This window comes from Leptinotarsa decemlineata, unplaced genomic scaffold (genome assembly GCF_025532065.1).
Source record: "Leptinotarsa decemlineata unplaced genomic scaffold, Ldec_3_MD MMD2_tig00026347_RagTag_RagTag, whole genome shotgun sequence".
NCBI classification, from domain to species: Eukaryota; Metazoa; Arthropoda; class Insecta; order Coleoptera; family Chrysomelidae; genus Leptinotarsa; species Leptinotarsa decemlineata.
This window is the reverse complement of record NW_027412698.1, coordinates 4,232,742-4,247,636: the sequence shown is the minus strand read 5'-3', so window position 1 is coordinate 4,247,636 and position 14,895 is coordinate 4,232,742.

The window sequence follows — 14,895 nt, the reverse complement described above, 5'->3', positions numbered from 1 at the left end:
TCCGCATGTTTGTGTTTTAATACTGTGTTTTCTTGGAATTCGATCATTTCCATCTGCAGAGCAGCTTTATCACTTTCGAAAACAATTGCAGCTTCGTTGCTCCATTCACCATCAGGTCGCAGAGAGTAAATGCTACTGAGGATTTCTACAACATTTTCAATTTTCTTAAAATCTGCGAACCTGTTTTTAAATTCCGATTTAAGATCCTTAATGAAAGTCTTGTATTGCTCGACGTCAATCTCGTTGTCACTGCTAATTATTTTATTTAAATTGGGGAAATGTAAGCATTCATTACCAAGATCATTAATAAAGATATCGAGTTTTCGCGAAAAACTTTTTACTTCTGACACGAGCTCCCATACAAGCTTTCCCTTGCCTTGAAGTTTAAGGTTCAGGTCATTGATATGTTTAAGAATATCAGCCAAGAAAGCAATTGCAGCTATATTTTCTTTTTCGTTCAGAAAACTTAAGTAGACGTTAGCTGAGGTCTGATCACTGTTGAAAAGATATGTCTTCATGTGTTCTAAAATGCTGAAGAATCTTTCTAAAACACAACCTTTGCTTAACCACCTCACATTATTATGCAACAGTAGATCGTCATATTGTGCGTCAACGTCGTCAAGAAATGATTTTTAAATTCACGATGTCGCAGTGATGATTTCGCACGAAGAAAATTGACTATTTTCATCACTTCTTGCATAATACGCTCGAAATTATTATTCAGTTTGCAGCAAAGCACAGTTTGATGAATAAAACAGTGGTAGGAAATCAAATTTTCATTACATCTTGCATTGCTACTCAACATGTGAACTAGTCCTTTTTTACTCCCAGTCATTGCTGGCGCACCGTCAGTAGTTACCGATAAAAGCTTTTTCAAGTCTAACTCATTTTTCTCAAAATAATCCATCACTGCTTTGATCATATCTTCTCCTCGGGTTCTTCCTAATAGCGGCAAAAGAGCCAACATCTCCTCAACAAAAGTTTCTCTCGTTTGGTCCAGGTAGCGTACAAAAATAATTAACTGTGCCGTATCAAGAATATCGCATGATTCATCCATAGCCAAGGCGTAATAGCTTGCCTTATTTAACTGCCGCTTCAGATTACAATGACTTTCTTCTGCCAAAACGTGTGTATTTCTAGTGCTAGTAGAAGCTGATAACGGAATCCGTCTTATCGTCTCAACAACGTCCTTTTTGTTCTCAAATAAAGTATTACCCGCCTCGAGAAAGCATTCTTTAACTACGTCAGCATCAGTAAATGGTTTCATATGCTTAGCAAGAGTCCAAGAAATACGTAAAGAAGCCTCACTACATTTTTCCTGTTCGGTCATTGAGCGATTTATGATCTGGGTCGAAGATGAGTAACTTGATAGTAAACTTGCAATTTTAGACTTACGCAGATCACTACCAAGTGGAAAGTTTTCGGCAAACGATTTGTGTTTGCTATCATAATGTCGTTTTATATTCGAGCTTTTAATTAACGCCACTGTCTGGTTACAAATCAAGCACATATAAGCACATATAAGTCGGTCCATTCTGGCAAAAACTGTCTATTTTCATTTTCAACTTTTCTTTTTTTCGGTTCCATAGTAATAGGTACTTAAACTAGGTAAGTAAACAAGCAAACGTAATATTTCAAGCACGTGAGTATTCACGGCGCAACGCGTCCGTCACTCAAAAGTAAAACAAAACACTGACCCGGGCGGCCGGCGGCGGTGGCAGCGCGATCGCATGATTACCCCCGCCCTTGCGATGCCCCACGCACTTACCTATCGCCATGATCAACGCTTTCGCAGTCCGCGAACTCTTTCTCTCTTGCTAGTTCGTTACTTCGCGCGGCAGTTTTCGAATTGACGTCAACAAAGATGATGCGGAGGATACAATTTTATTAAATAACGTAGGTACTATGTAGTGCAAGTTGCTGTGTTCTCGTGGTCCGCACAAAATGGGTCGGCGGTCCGGATGCGGACCGCGGTCCGCCATTTGACGACCCCTTAAGCATTGCCTCGTCCGGGTGCATAACCGGTCTTATTTTTATTAGAAAAATTACCAATCAGTTCATTTGCTAAACATGACCTAAGCTTCAGATGGCTCATGGATTTTCTTTTTTGTGTTTTCATGTTTATTTTGTACAGTATATAAGAGTTAACAACACATGCTTCAAGCAAATAGAAAACAAATTTTCATCCACCATTATCGAGATTTTTTATTTATATTGTAGAAAGACATGAACTAATCGAAGAAATCAACTCCACCCATGTATTTATTGTAGCAAGAAATCATTTGTGGACAATTCACCGGTATTTTTTCTCCTCTTTTGTTCTTTCTAGAAATTGTTGTGGTAGTGCTCAGATTATGAATGGTTGATGCAGTTGAGACACATTTCTTTCCTCTGTCTTTCCATTTCGTTACCCCAATATCATTTGATTGAGCGAAATCATATTCGGACATTTTTAGTTCCTTGTCTTTCTTCATAATTGAACTCGGATAAAGTTTCCTGTTTACACGAATTGTTCCACATGCAAGTAGTTTTTTCTCCAGGAGATTATCAAGAAGAAAAATGCTCGTGAAATAATTGTCAAAATACAAGCAGTAGTTCTTGTTAGCATATGGTTCAGGGAGCCGCATAACAATTTTTTCTCCAAGAGATGTATTAGTAATTTGATCATCATTTTTGCCAGTGTATATATCAAAATTCAGTAAATAACCAATAACCAGTTTCAGCACAACATACTGCCCATACTTTGAAACCTCTTTTTGTGGGTTTCATTGGCATATATTGTTTCATTGAGGATCTTCCCTTATAACCTATCATTGACTAGTCTATTGAAAGATTGCGTGACGGAGTGTAAAGTTCAGGAAAAGTTTCCTTCAAATGATACAGAAGTGGCCGAAGTTTATAGAGTTTGTCGAATTTGTCTGAACCTCTTTCAGGCATTTTTGAATTGTCATTGAGATGCAAATGTCTCAAAATGTACAGGTATCGTTTTAGAGGCATTATTCTGGAAATTCTTTCAATGTGAAGATTTTCATCATCGGACCAATACATCTTCATAGAGGGTAGCAGTTATATCCGGCGATTCTTGGTATTGATGTATTTACTGAGAATATAAATTACTTTGATTTATTATTTTTCCGAGGAAATCATCCGGTAAAAATTGTGAGAAGATTGATAATGGACTACTCGTATTCGAAGGGGTTGTTGGTCCTGTAACTTCGTTCTAAGCCACTACTTCCCTCTGTTTCTTCGTTTTCTTCGGATTCAGAGCCAGAGTCAGGTTCAGAGGGAAAATCCTGGTTTGAAGATTGAACTTCAGACATATGTAATTGATTTCGACCATTCAGATGTTCATCTAGTGTGAAGTCTGGATCAGCAATCGAGTCATCTGAGTCTTCAAAATATTCTATATCAACATTTTTTGAGCAAGAGGGGAGATTTATTGGTGATGTTCTTGGAGGGTTTTTATCCCGATTTCGGAGGGAAACTGTTGCTAAACTCCGCAACGCATCTTCAGCGTCTGAATCACCGCCATATTCTGTATCAACAGCCGTTTCTTCCCCACTTTCATCTTCGTATAACAATTTTTCCAACTCATCATCGTTCAAAACCCTTTCTATTCATTTTCCTGAAAAAAAAGTATCTCAACCTCATTCAATATCCCTATCACGTATTAGAAGGTATGAAAGTTGACACATTCATGCATATTATATAGTGTTACAGGTTAGCCGTACACATATTAGAGAAATGTTTGTTTTTTTTTCTGGAATATATATCCCAAGCAATTGAAATGACACAAAATATGAGCTTTGAATATTACATTCGCGATGAAAATTAGCGAAATCGAATTACAAAAAACATAACCTCAATGTAGGAACGTTCGAATAATTCATCATTTCACAGACAACAGGCCGAATTACATTATATATTAGTATCATTACTCACTCATTTACTCACCACTTTTTCTGATAATACAACCGAGGATTTCCAGCAGAATTCGAAAATTCCCAACAAAACACTCCTTTCACAATAGTATAAAAAATATATGGTACTGAGTGTGCCTCTGGGATAACTATTTCCCACCAGCGTACAGATGACAGAGACTGGTAATTGATACATTATCAGAAAGATGGCAGCACACGAAGCATGCCATATAATTGATAGTTGGTAAGTATAGATCCCACTAAAACATCACTACCTCGTTTTAGATATGGTGGGAAAATAATATCCCTGTATCACCTAAAGGGTTAAATGAGCATAACAAATAAAGGTCTTCCAAACTATAGATCAGTAGTGAAACTAATATATAACTTACTGATTGCGTAGAAATCTCTGATAATTTATCGTTGGGTTCTCCTGATGCAATTATTATCATTTCAGAATCATGTAATAATATGTTCAGAATAATTAATATTATACAAGTAAGTTCCCAACAGAAAAAAATAACAAATTTATCTTGACAACAGGTTACAAATACATATAACACATGGATCAATAAGTCCCGAGACTAACAATGAAAACAACATTTTTTTTACAAAATTTTTTTTTATTCATCAACATAATATCCTTTTAGGGTGATACAATGGTTCCAACGCTTTTCCAATTTTTCAATACCATGTTTATAAAAAAATGTATCTTTCGCTTCAAAATAAGTTTCAGTTTCAGCGATGACCTCCTCATTTGAGCCAAATCTTTTTCCCTGGAGCATTTTTTTAAGATCAGCAAAGAGCCAGTAGTCACAGGGGGCTAAATCTGGTGAGTATGGGGGGTGGGGAAGCAGATCAAAGCCCAATTCGTTTAATTTTGCCATTGTTTTCATCGACCTGTGGCAAGGTGCATTGTCTTGGTGAAAAAGGATTTTTTTTCTCTGCATGTGCGGTCGTTTTTTTTGCGATTTCCTCCTTCAAACGTACCAGTAAGTCAATATAATAATCACTGTTGATCGATTTACCTTTTTCGAGGTAGTCAATGAAAATCACGCCATGCGCATCCCAAAAAACTGACGCCATCACTTTGCCAGCTGACTGCTGCGTTTTCGGACGTTTCGGACGGCTTTCGCCAGCTGTGCGCTACTCAGATGACTGCCGCTTTGACTCTGGAGTGTAGTGATGTATCCATGTTTCGTCCATGGTCACGTAACGACGCAAGAAATCTTTTTTGTTGCGAGTAAATAGCGATAAACAGCTTTCTGAATCATCGATTCGTTGCTGTTTTTGTTCCATCGAAAGCAATCGCGGCACCCACTTGCATTTTCATAGATTTTGTTACATTCAATTTATCGTGGTTTGTAACATAATCTTCATCACTGTCTTTATTCTCTTGGTTGTTGCCTGAGACTTGGGTATGATGAAAATTGCTAGTCCATCGGTCAAACATATTTCGCCCCAAATCAAAAGTATAAAGTAGCATTGTTCTACATACTAACACTTTTTCACCTGTAACAACATAACAGATAAGAGATGAAGTCATTTTATTAATATAAACAAGATATTACCAGTTTCCAGTGGTAGATAACAGGAATGAGACTGCTTCTTACGATTGTCAGTTTTATTGCTATTTTCTTTTCTTCTTCTTTTTATGTCTGTCGTCGAAACTAAGCCCCTAAGGTAAGATTTTCTTGAATCCCAGTTTTGCAAACTCCAAAAATAATCGAATGATTTCTTTCTTAGTCCTTCCGTTACTTGGTGACAAAGAAAACTTTTGCTTGTCTTTTTTCTTGATGCTTCATTATGACAGCATCTACCTTTCATACATCTCTTCTCCTTTCTTTGTCGTGCCTTAGAATTCTCTTTTTTAACCGGGTGTACCCTATGTAGCTCTCACCTCTTAGCCTTTTTAATTCAGTTACTTCTCGAGATCTACGCAGCCTGTTCACATTGCTGCTAGCTTCTGTAATGATTCCCCTTTCAGTATTTTGCAGATTATCTTGAATTTCTTCGTCTAATATTTCCATTTCGGCATTAAAGTCATGATTGGAAATATTTTCGTCATGTCCTGAGCTGTCCAATACTTCTTTGTCATTGATTGGGATTATTAGGTTCTGACTTTTAATTTCATGTAGTATAATATCAGAAGGCAGCGTGAAATTTTCATTAACTGGGACCTGAAATGATATAATCGGCTGGGCATCTGCATTGGCTTCCTCAGAAGTTGTTTCATCTATAATATAAAACACGTATTATTGTAAAGTAAATAGTTCTAATTAAAAGTCGAGTTGAGAGTAATGTAGGTAAGTATTACATCCTTATACAGTATGTCCGGCGATGGGGCAGATAAAAGGGCAAACAGACCTAAATTTTCATTTTTCAAGGAAAAGTCATTTTTTATAAAAAGTTTTGCTTGCCGAGAGAATATGATTGTCAATGGAAAAAATTTAAAATTGTATACAGGATGTCGCAAAAATTAAAAAATTAGGGTACTTTATTCTTGTAAAAAATTGAATTTTCAACTTTTGGGACAACCTGTATAATTATAAATTTTAATTACTTCCATATCGACAATCGTATTTTCTCAACAACCAAAACTTTTTATAAAGAAGTAGTTTTCCTCGAAAAATGAAATTTTTGATCAGTTTGTCCTCTTGTACCCTATTGCCGGACATACTGTATACCAACAAAAGCACTAACAAAAAGTAGGTACTACTTAGGACTAGTTACATTGCGAGGGTTAGTTTCATTAGAGCTCTCAAATAATAATTTGCTTAATAGTTCATTGTTCTCCTCTGAATCCGATAAATTATCATGGGCAGCTTGAGACATGCCACTACTCCCGTTTTCAGGGGCCTTGATCCTCAATAATTTGCTTAGAGGTTCATTATCTGAATCCGATAAATCAGCTTCAAAAGCCTTGCTAGTTGGTGCTTAAAGAGAAAACCGAAACACCACATTACTCAAAACCAACAAAAATGACAAAACGTGCAACTTACCAGATTGGCGGTCATTTGGAGCCTTATTACGTTTTAATGCCATTTGTACCTTTAATATACCACGAGAACACATTTTTCATTCGTAATAAACAAGACCTTATTATTGAACTGAGAACAATGCCAATGACGCGGACTTTTTGAGGTTATGCAATCTCTGCTATGTGAAAAAATTCTGGCAGTCACGTGGTAAGTTCTTGGTAAAAATTTATGCCATGTGTTAGTTTTAGCATATAGCATTAATTACATTTCAGTGCTTCGCATAGCAGATATTAAATAACAATGTTTGCCGGTCTTCTGGAGAGAAATATGCACATGGCATATTTTCGTTTTATAGAAAACAAAGCATATATTTCTATATGATAAACAAGTCAAATTGGCCAAAAACTCACATAGCAGATATTGCAGTGACAACGACGATATTTACTTTCAGCAAATTGTTGACGATATTCTTTTGGAAGTTGTTCCTTTAAAACTGAAGATGATGCATCTATTCCAAGATCCTATAATATCACGAACAATTAATACTTAGTTTTATTGCCCTATTACCCTATGAAATCGCTATCCAACCTATTATTCAAACCCACCACCGTTTCCATATTTATTACATTTAGGGTTGCTTCTGTAACAGGATCTAAATCAATTTTTATTGCGGGACATCCGCCTGTTCCCGTCATATATGATTTTTGTTTTGCCATATCCTTTATGGCTTTTGTTTTTAGATTATCAAATTTTGATTTGATCTGAGATATACTTCTTACTTGTAGATTTCTAGAGTTAAAGCTGGAAAGTACTTTGCGCCAAGCCTCTTCCTTAAACCATACTTAAATTTATATTGAGGTATCTAACTAAGTAAATATATATATATATATATATATATATATATATATATATATATATATATATATATATATATATATATATATATATATATAGTTTTAATTTATTATTACAAGTTCACACTCTTCACCCTTGATGAAGTAAAATTCGGGTTATGATTATATAACCATGGTTGTAGTTATAATACATACCTTTTCTGCATTATCAATCATTCTCACAAATAATAAAAAACCAAACACCACAACCTTTAACCTTATTTATTTAAACACGGAACGGAAAAACTCGCCAAATATGACAAATCTTGCCAAAATCTATGAATTCCAGGTTAACCAACATCTTGAAAATTACTTCAAAGATACTTCATTGAAAGGACACTTTGATATTAATTATGAAACCAAATGACGGCAACAGCAACTTTAAAGGGGATTTTAGTGCAAAGTCTCCTTTCGGTAAGTGGACTTTGGATATTGATTATGAAATCGGCCGTTAGTAGGTCAGGTTAGAAGTTGAGGAAAGATAGTGTTTTCAAAGTTGAATATTCGAAAATATGTTCTTTTTCGAAAACATGGGGGTCAGGTTTGAAGTTGGTGATTCGAATTTACGTTCGTTTTCGAATTCGGAGGCCAGGTTAGATGTTGCGGATAGATAGTTTCTTATTGGAAATTATACCTACCCAGAGAAAGTATCTCTCTGTTAGCTAGACAAGTAACTAAAATTGTCAAAATAAACTATGTGGTTTTGGTTCACTGGGATGATCCAACACAATCTTCGAACTAGGTTACTAGTGACTCCTATATTTTCTTTAGCATCTGTCAAAGCTTCACTTTCATTGCCCTTTTCAGTATAAATCTCAAAGTTGTTGGCCAATCCTGACACACCAGCAAGAATGAATAATTTGATTCCCCATTTGTGGGGTTTGGCGGGCATATACTGTTTTAAGCTATATCTGCCCTTACTGGCTCATCATTAGATAAATGATTTTCCAGTGGAACAGTCTAAAATCGTGCTAGAATATTGGTGATTATAGGTCTCAGTTTGTGCAGTGTTACCACGAGGCTTCGACTACCTATTTAATATGGTTTCCAGAAGCTCAACCACTGATGCGTCGCCGCAGAGAGTGGGCGTGATTCATAATTGGAGAAAGGAAAAAATGAATGCCACGTGATTTAAACCAATCAGTAGTTCATGTGAAATACCTAACTCACAAAATAAATCACGAAACAGTGAATTTGTATAAGCGAAAATACCATACAAACCAAATTCAGATATGCGGTGTGCCGTTATCAAACTTCCAGATATGGTTACCACAAAATTTATGAAATGAACAAAATAAAATGGTTCAGAGACAATTTATTTCGACCTAGGAAAAAGAAATTAGGAACGTCAATGTTCACGTAAATTATTGTTTGTGACACTTACCACGATTTTTTTGATATCGAACTTTGTAACACTTAATTTTTATACCTCCGTATAGATCTACATTTCGGCTAACATACTTTTCCAAATATATCGTAATTTTCAACAAACTACATAATGGAACTTCATGACTTGAGTAAGCTCAATTATAAATTAAAAAAACACTATAAATAAATATCTGTCGTTGTTTAATCTCCAAACAGGGTAATGGCCAATTGGATTTCGCTTAACCTTCATCCATGCGCGTCCCTCATCGTAGCACAGACGGGCGCCTGACGGTTATTTACCGCACTCACCTTCTCACCTCATTATCACTATAATATGCCATCTAAATGTTTTGGGATTTCGGTTTCCTTGATAAAAGACATCTAGTACTATATCCTTTGGTACCAAGGAGAATGGTAAGTATAGAATAAAGGAGTACAAAAACTCAACAAAAGTATAGGATATAGCATGAAGTAAAATAAAGTGTAGCCTTCCAGTAACTAAACGTACATAAGGAAATTTATAACAATTTGTACTAACGAAACCCAAAAAATTATCTGCTACTATGAACAATTTCTTCTAATAATCGCTGTTTTAGTCTTCGTCCTCGTCTGATATTTCGTTTGATATTGCACAATTGTCACATCTATGCTGCGAATGTTTTTGACAAACGCTTTTACCACAAGCATGGCAAGATAGTTTCGTTATATTATTTTTTATTGACTCACAAATGAAGCAAAAACGACGTTTATTTGGAACGGTCTCTGTATCTCTTCTATTTTCTTCTTTTTCTTCTCTGTATTGTTTCAGGAAAATAGATAAATCTTTTGGCAAATTTGTGATTTTTGCCCGTTCTCTCAAATTGTCATCCATCAATTGCATGGCCAGGCTTTTGAGATACTTACGTCTTGAGAAGGTTTTCTCAGGATTATTCATTTGATAAATCCTCATTGAGTTGATCCCCGCAATATCAAGATTTCTAAAGAAAATGATCATTGGCCATCTGTTAGTTCTTCTGGAAGTAGAGATCCTCGAGCACATCAGATCAACAGTGTCCACTCCTCCTTTCGTGGCATTGTAATCCATTATCTGAATCAGTTTTCCGGTTTCATTATCGACCTGATTGCCGTCATGCAATGTTGAAAGAACCAAAACAACCTTTTTCTTTTTTGTAGCAAAAGAAATCAAAGTGGATTCGTCATTATAGCCAAATAAATGATTGCCAGGAACAAGATTTTTATTTTCCGTTACAAATTCAGGTGGAATTTCAGCTTTATTCTCTCGCAGTGTTCCTAGAAATGTCAAACCAATCGATGATAAATATTGGGCCAATGGATAACTACTGAAAAAGTTATCTGTGGTAACGTTTCGATTTGTCCGCTTCAAAGGTTCAATCAAGTTCTTCACGATATCGTAAGGTTTATTAGAGGTGTCGTAATGCCCAGGTGGTTGAGATCCACAATTCACCTGCATATTATACGTATAAAACGTTTGTGAATCACAGAGGGCGTAAATTTTCAATCCATACTTGGCCGGCTTTTGAGCCATATATTGGATAAATTTGCAGCGTCCGCGAAAAGCCACCAACATTTCATCAATAGTTACACTCTCTCCTACATTGTAGGCTGCTTCACAATTGCCAATGAATTTTGAAAAGAACTCTCGAATTGGAGTTAATCTATCAAGTTTCACTCGCTCTTCACGAGTCGTAACATCATCAAATCGAAGAGATCTGAGTAACAGGCGAAATCGTCTTTCACTAAAATTAGCTCTCAATATTGTCAATCCTGTCCCGTCTTTCGTAAAAAAAATCAGAAAAATCAACACGGTTGCCACGTTTTACTCCAATTAGAAACAAAGCTCCAAAAACTGCCTTTATTTCTGACCTTGAGGTCGGCTTGTAGTCTCTCTCGCGTATCGGAGTCTCAGACAATTCTGTACGTTGAGCTAGCCTTTTAGCAATAAAAATGTTCGTATAGTTGACTATGTCATCAATTATTTCCAATGAAATTATTTGAAGAAAACATTCAAGTTTTGTTTTGCATTTTCTAGCTTCTCTCTTGGGTCCAGGAATTGTTTTTATTATGTTTTTTCACCTTGTTTTTGCAGTACTCGATAGAGGTTTATTAGCCCACAACGTTTCATTATCTTTTCTATCTTGGTCACTGCGGTCGGTCATTTCCTCGAAAAACGGAGCGTCCTCTATTTCAACCTCGGAATCACTGATGTGTTCATCTACGTGAATCTCTTGAGGATCAAAATCAAATTATGTTTTCCAAACAATGGAAATACTTTTTAAAAACGTTTATTTACACTTATTCAATGATCTTTAGGACAGAGCCTTCGGCTGCACAATAAATGGAGTCAACTTACTAACTGACTAATCTTGAGAATATCAGAGTTTATATATAAAAAGGAAAAGTGCATTAGATCATTAACGTAAAAGCATTACATCGTTTAGTGTACTCATCTAAGTAACCTATGACATATTTATGAGATTAGTAGTACAATGCGTTATTCATAAGGCTACATAACTCCTCCCTTGCCAAGATCGGAAAATAAGGGTTCCTTGTTTTGCGATGATTGGGTTTGGTCTTTGGAACTTCTTTGCTTCCTTGGTTTGATGAATTTGAAGTACATCGTGGCAGCTATTACGATTGAAAGTATTAATATCATGAGGCTGGTATTCGTCCACGCATGGCTATCGTTGATTGGTTGCAGATTTTCCACATGGAGATTCTGTGCGATCGTCTCAATATGTTTCAGTTCATTTCCGTCGATGGATTTTAGTTTCATTGGAGGCAAAGGCTGGTTGGATTCTTCTCTAGTGATGTTTAACTTAGGAAGTTCGAATACTAAACTATCATGTAGTGTTTCCTCCTGATTGAATGTTTCTCCATCTATTTTGACATGGCAATTTTCGAGAGTGATTATAGATGGTTGTGTGATTTGGTATATCCCATTCGATTCGCAGTTGGCTTGTAGAGTAACTGTTTGTACTGGTATCACAAGTACTTGATGTGCGTTTATCTGGGTTATTCTTGTTTCACTGAGAGTAACTGATATTCTTTTGCAAATATTTTTGCCTGATTTGATTATGTCGGCAATGCATGGTTGTGTTCTCTGAAGTTGGGAAGTTGTGCAGTAGTAGAGGTTCTCAATTTCCGGGAATCTTGTTGCAGTTGTCCAATACTCATTTGAGTTGAGCAAAAGGAAAGGTTGTTGAGGTAAAATCATGAGATTGGATATGGGGACAGGATACATTTGGAAATATTTGTAATTATTTGCTATTATAGGTGCATGAATTTTAAAAATTATGAAACCTCGTATAATTACTTGAGTTGAGAATAAATTGTAGTAGTTCATGAAGTTTTGCAACGTAGGAATTTGTCTAGTCTCGTAGATTTTGTTCAATTTTGTAATAAGTAATTTCAATCTTTGTGGTTCTATAATTGAACTATGCAATACGTTAAGTCTAGCAAAGGATATCGCATTTTCTATATTCAAAATCAAGTTTTGAATTGAGTTAAGTTGTATGATAAGATTGTCGATCGTATTTGCGAATGAGAAAGCTTGCTCTAAATTGATAAGTTCTTTCATTTCTTTTGATAAACCTTTTATTTGGCTCTGAAGTATATTTTGGTTGGTTAATAGTGAGTCAAAGTCTTTGGTATATTTAGTTGTCATTTTTTTGAGGATTGTGTTTTGATGTATGTCATTGGAAAGTAACTTTTGTTCATTTTTATGCAGTGCTTCTAGATATTTCGTGAAATACTTTTCGTCATCGGAGTCAAGAGTTCCGAATAACCATTTCGATAGTTTTCCAACTCCGTCAAAAAGAGATCTTTGTTTTCTAGAGTTTCGTGAAAATGTTTTTAGTTTACCTAATATTATTTTACCTAAATGTAAAGCATGATTTATTTTATTATTGATGATAATAGAATAATGATTATTACTAGTATTCAAAATTTGCTTAAGGTTATTTAATTCTAAGTTTATATTTGAAGTTAATTCTAAAGGTTGACTTAAATTAATATGATACAGGAATGAATGTTTTAAGGTAATAAGTTTAGCGTATCCTAGTTGAACTGGGAGTATTGGATTTTTTATTTCCATCATTTTTAAGGTGAGTAGCCCAGGTAGAAAGAGGAGAATGGTCGTTAGGGAGTTCATTTCTTTCTCTTGTCTGGTCTGTAACAAAACGTTGGGGTTTTAAAGATTGCAAATGATATAATTTGTTGTTGGTTTTAAATTTATTGTCTGATATCAATTCTATATTTTCTAATTTTTTATAAGGTTGGGTAGCTTTATTCTGAGTTTTGTTTTGTAGTTTTATTTTATATGTCGATCTACTACTATCAATGTTGATTTCCCTTTGTCTATGTCTATTTGCTCTTTCCAAGTTTTGTTTTTGAGTTTTTGTTAATTTATTATAAACTAGCTGACCCGACAGACTTCGTCCTGTCAAAAAGATTTGTAATGTGGCAGTTTTTTTGCCTACGTATTTAAAAAAATTCTCCTGAACAGAACCGTCACCCTGGTGATAGGGCGTTGTGAATAAAAAATAATTAAATAAAACATATATAAGGATTTAAAAGTAAGTAATCGCTTCATTGTTAATCATGTGAATCATAATTATTATTATTATCATTGTAGTGCTTTGTGGTATACGATGTTTTTTGTTTGATTACCTGGCGCATAGATAAACAAATCTGATGGTTTTCCAACACGGAAATAGGCAACATACAATTGACCATGTGAGAAACATGGGTTTTCTAGATTAATACCACAAACACTTAATGATTGCCCCTGGGACTTGTTTATAGTCATAGCAAAAGCAAGCCGCACTGGAAACTGTAGTCGTTTAAACTCAAATGGCACATCAGTCGGAATCATTGGGATGCGCGGTATGAGAACATCTTCTCCTTTATACTTTCCTTTGAGTATAGTTGCTTCTATCACATTGTTTAGTAATTTTTTTATCGCTAACCGTGTACTGTTGCAAAGACGCGGTTGGTTGATATTTCGCAACATTATAACCACCGATCCAACCTTTAATTGAATATTGTGAGGTGGCAATCCTGGCAAATCCAGCGAGTTTAAAAATTCCGGTGGATAGTTGACTACATCATCTTGATTAGTAGCCGAATCAACTGATTTATATATCCTCAATTCGCCTGTAATTTGTTCTTGAATTTTGAAATTTAATTCATTTACATCTATGTTTTTTGCAGCCAGTATAGCTCGTTCGCTCAACCAATCATGGTTTCTGTAATTTTGAGAAACATCTGGAAACACCTTCTGAATAAGTTCATCTTTTGATCAAGTTAACTGACAAAAACTTTGAGGAAAGTTAATGCAGCCAGTCAACATGTCTATAGGAAATTTGCCATTACCAATGTCAATGAGTTGTTTAGAGAATATGTTTCCAGATTGGTCATTTTGCAACTCGACACGCATATTCTTGCTTAAATGAAGTACTTTGACATGTTTCCACAAATTGGAGGACTTTAGACATGCATTGAGTTCATCAGCTGGCGTTGATCGTGGAATCACTGGCAATGTTTGACGAAAATCTCCTGCTAATAAAATCATTGCACCACCAAATCGGTTATTATTGCTCCGTAGATCTTTTAAGGTTCTGTCTAAAGCCTCCAAAGATTTTTTATGTGCCATCGTGCATTCATCCCAAACAATCAATTTACATTGCTGCAAAACCTTTGCCATTGCAGAGT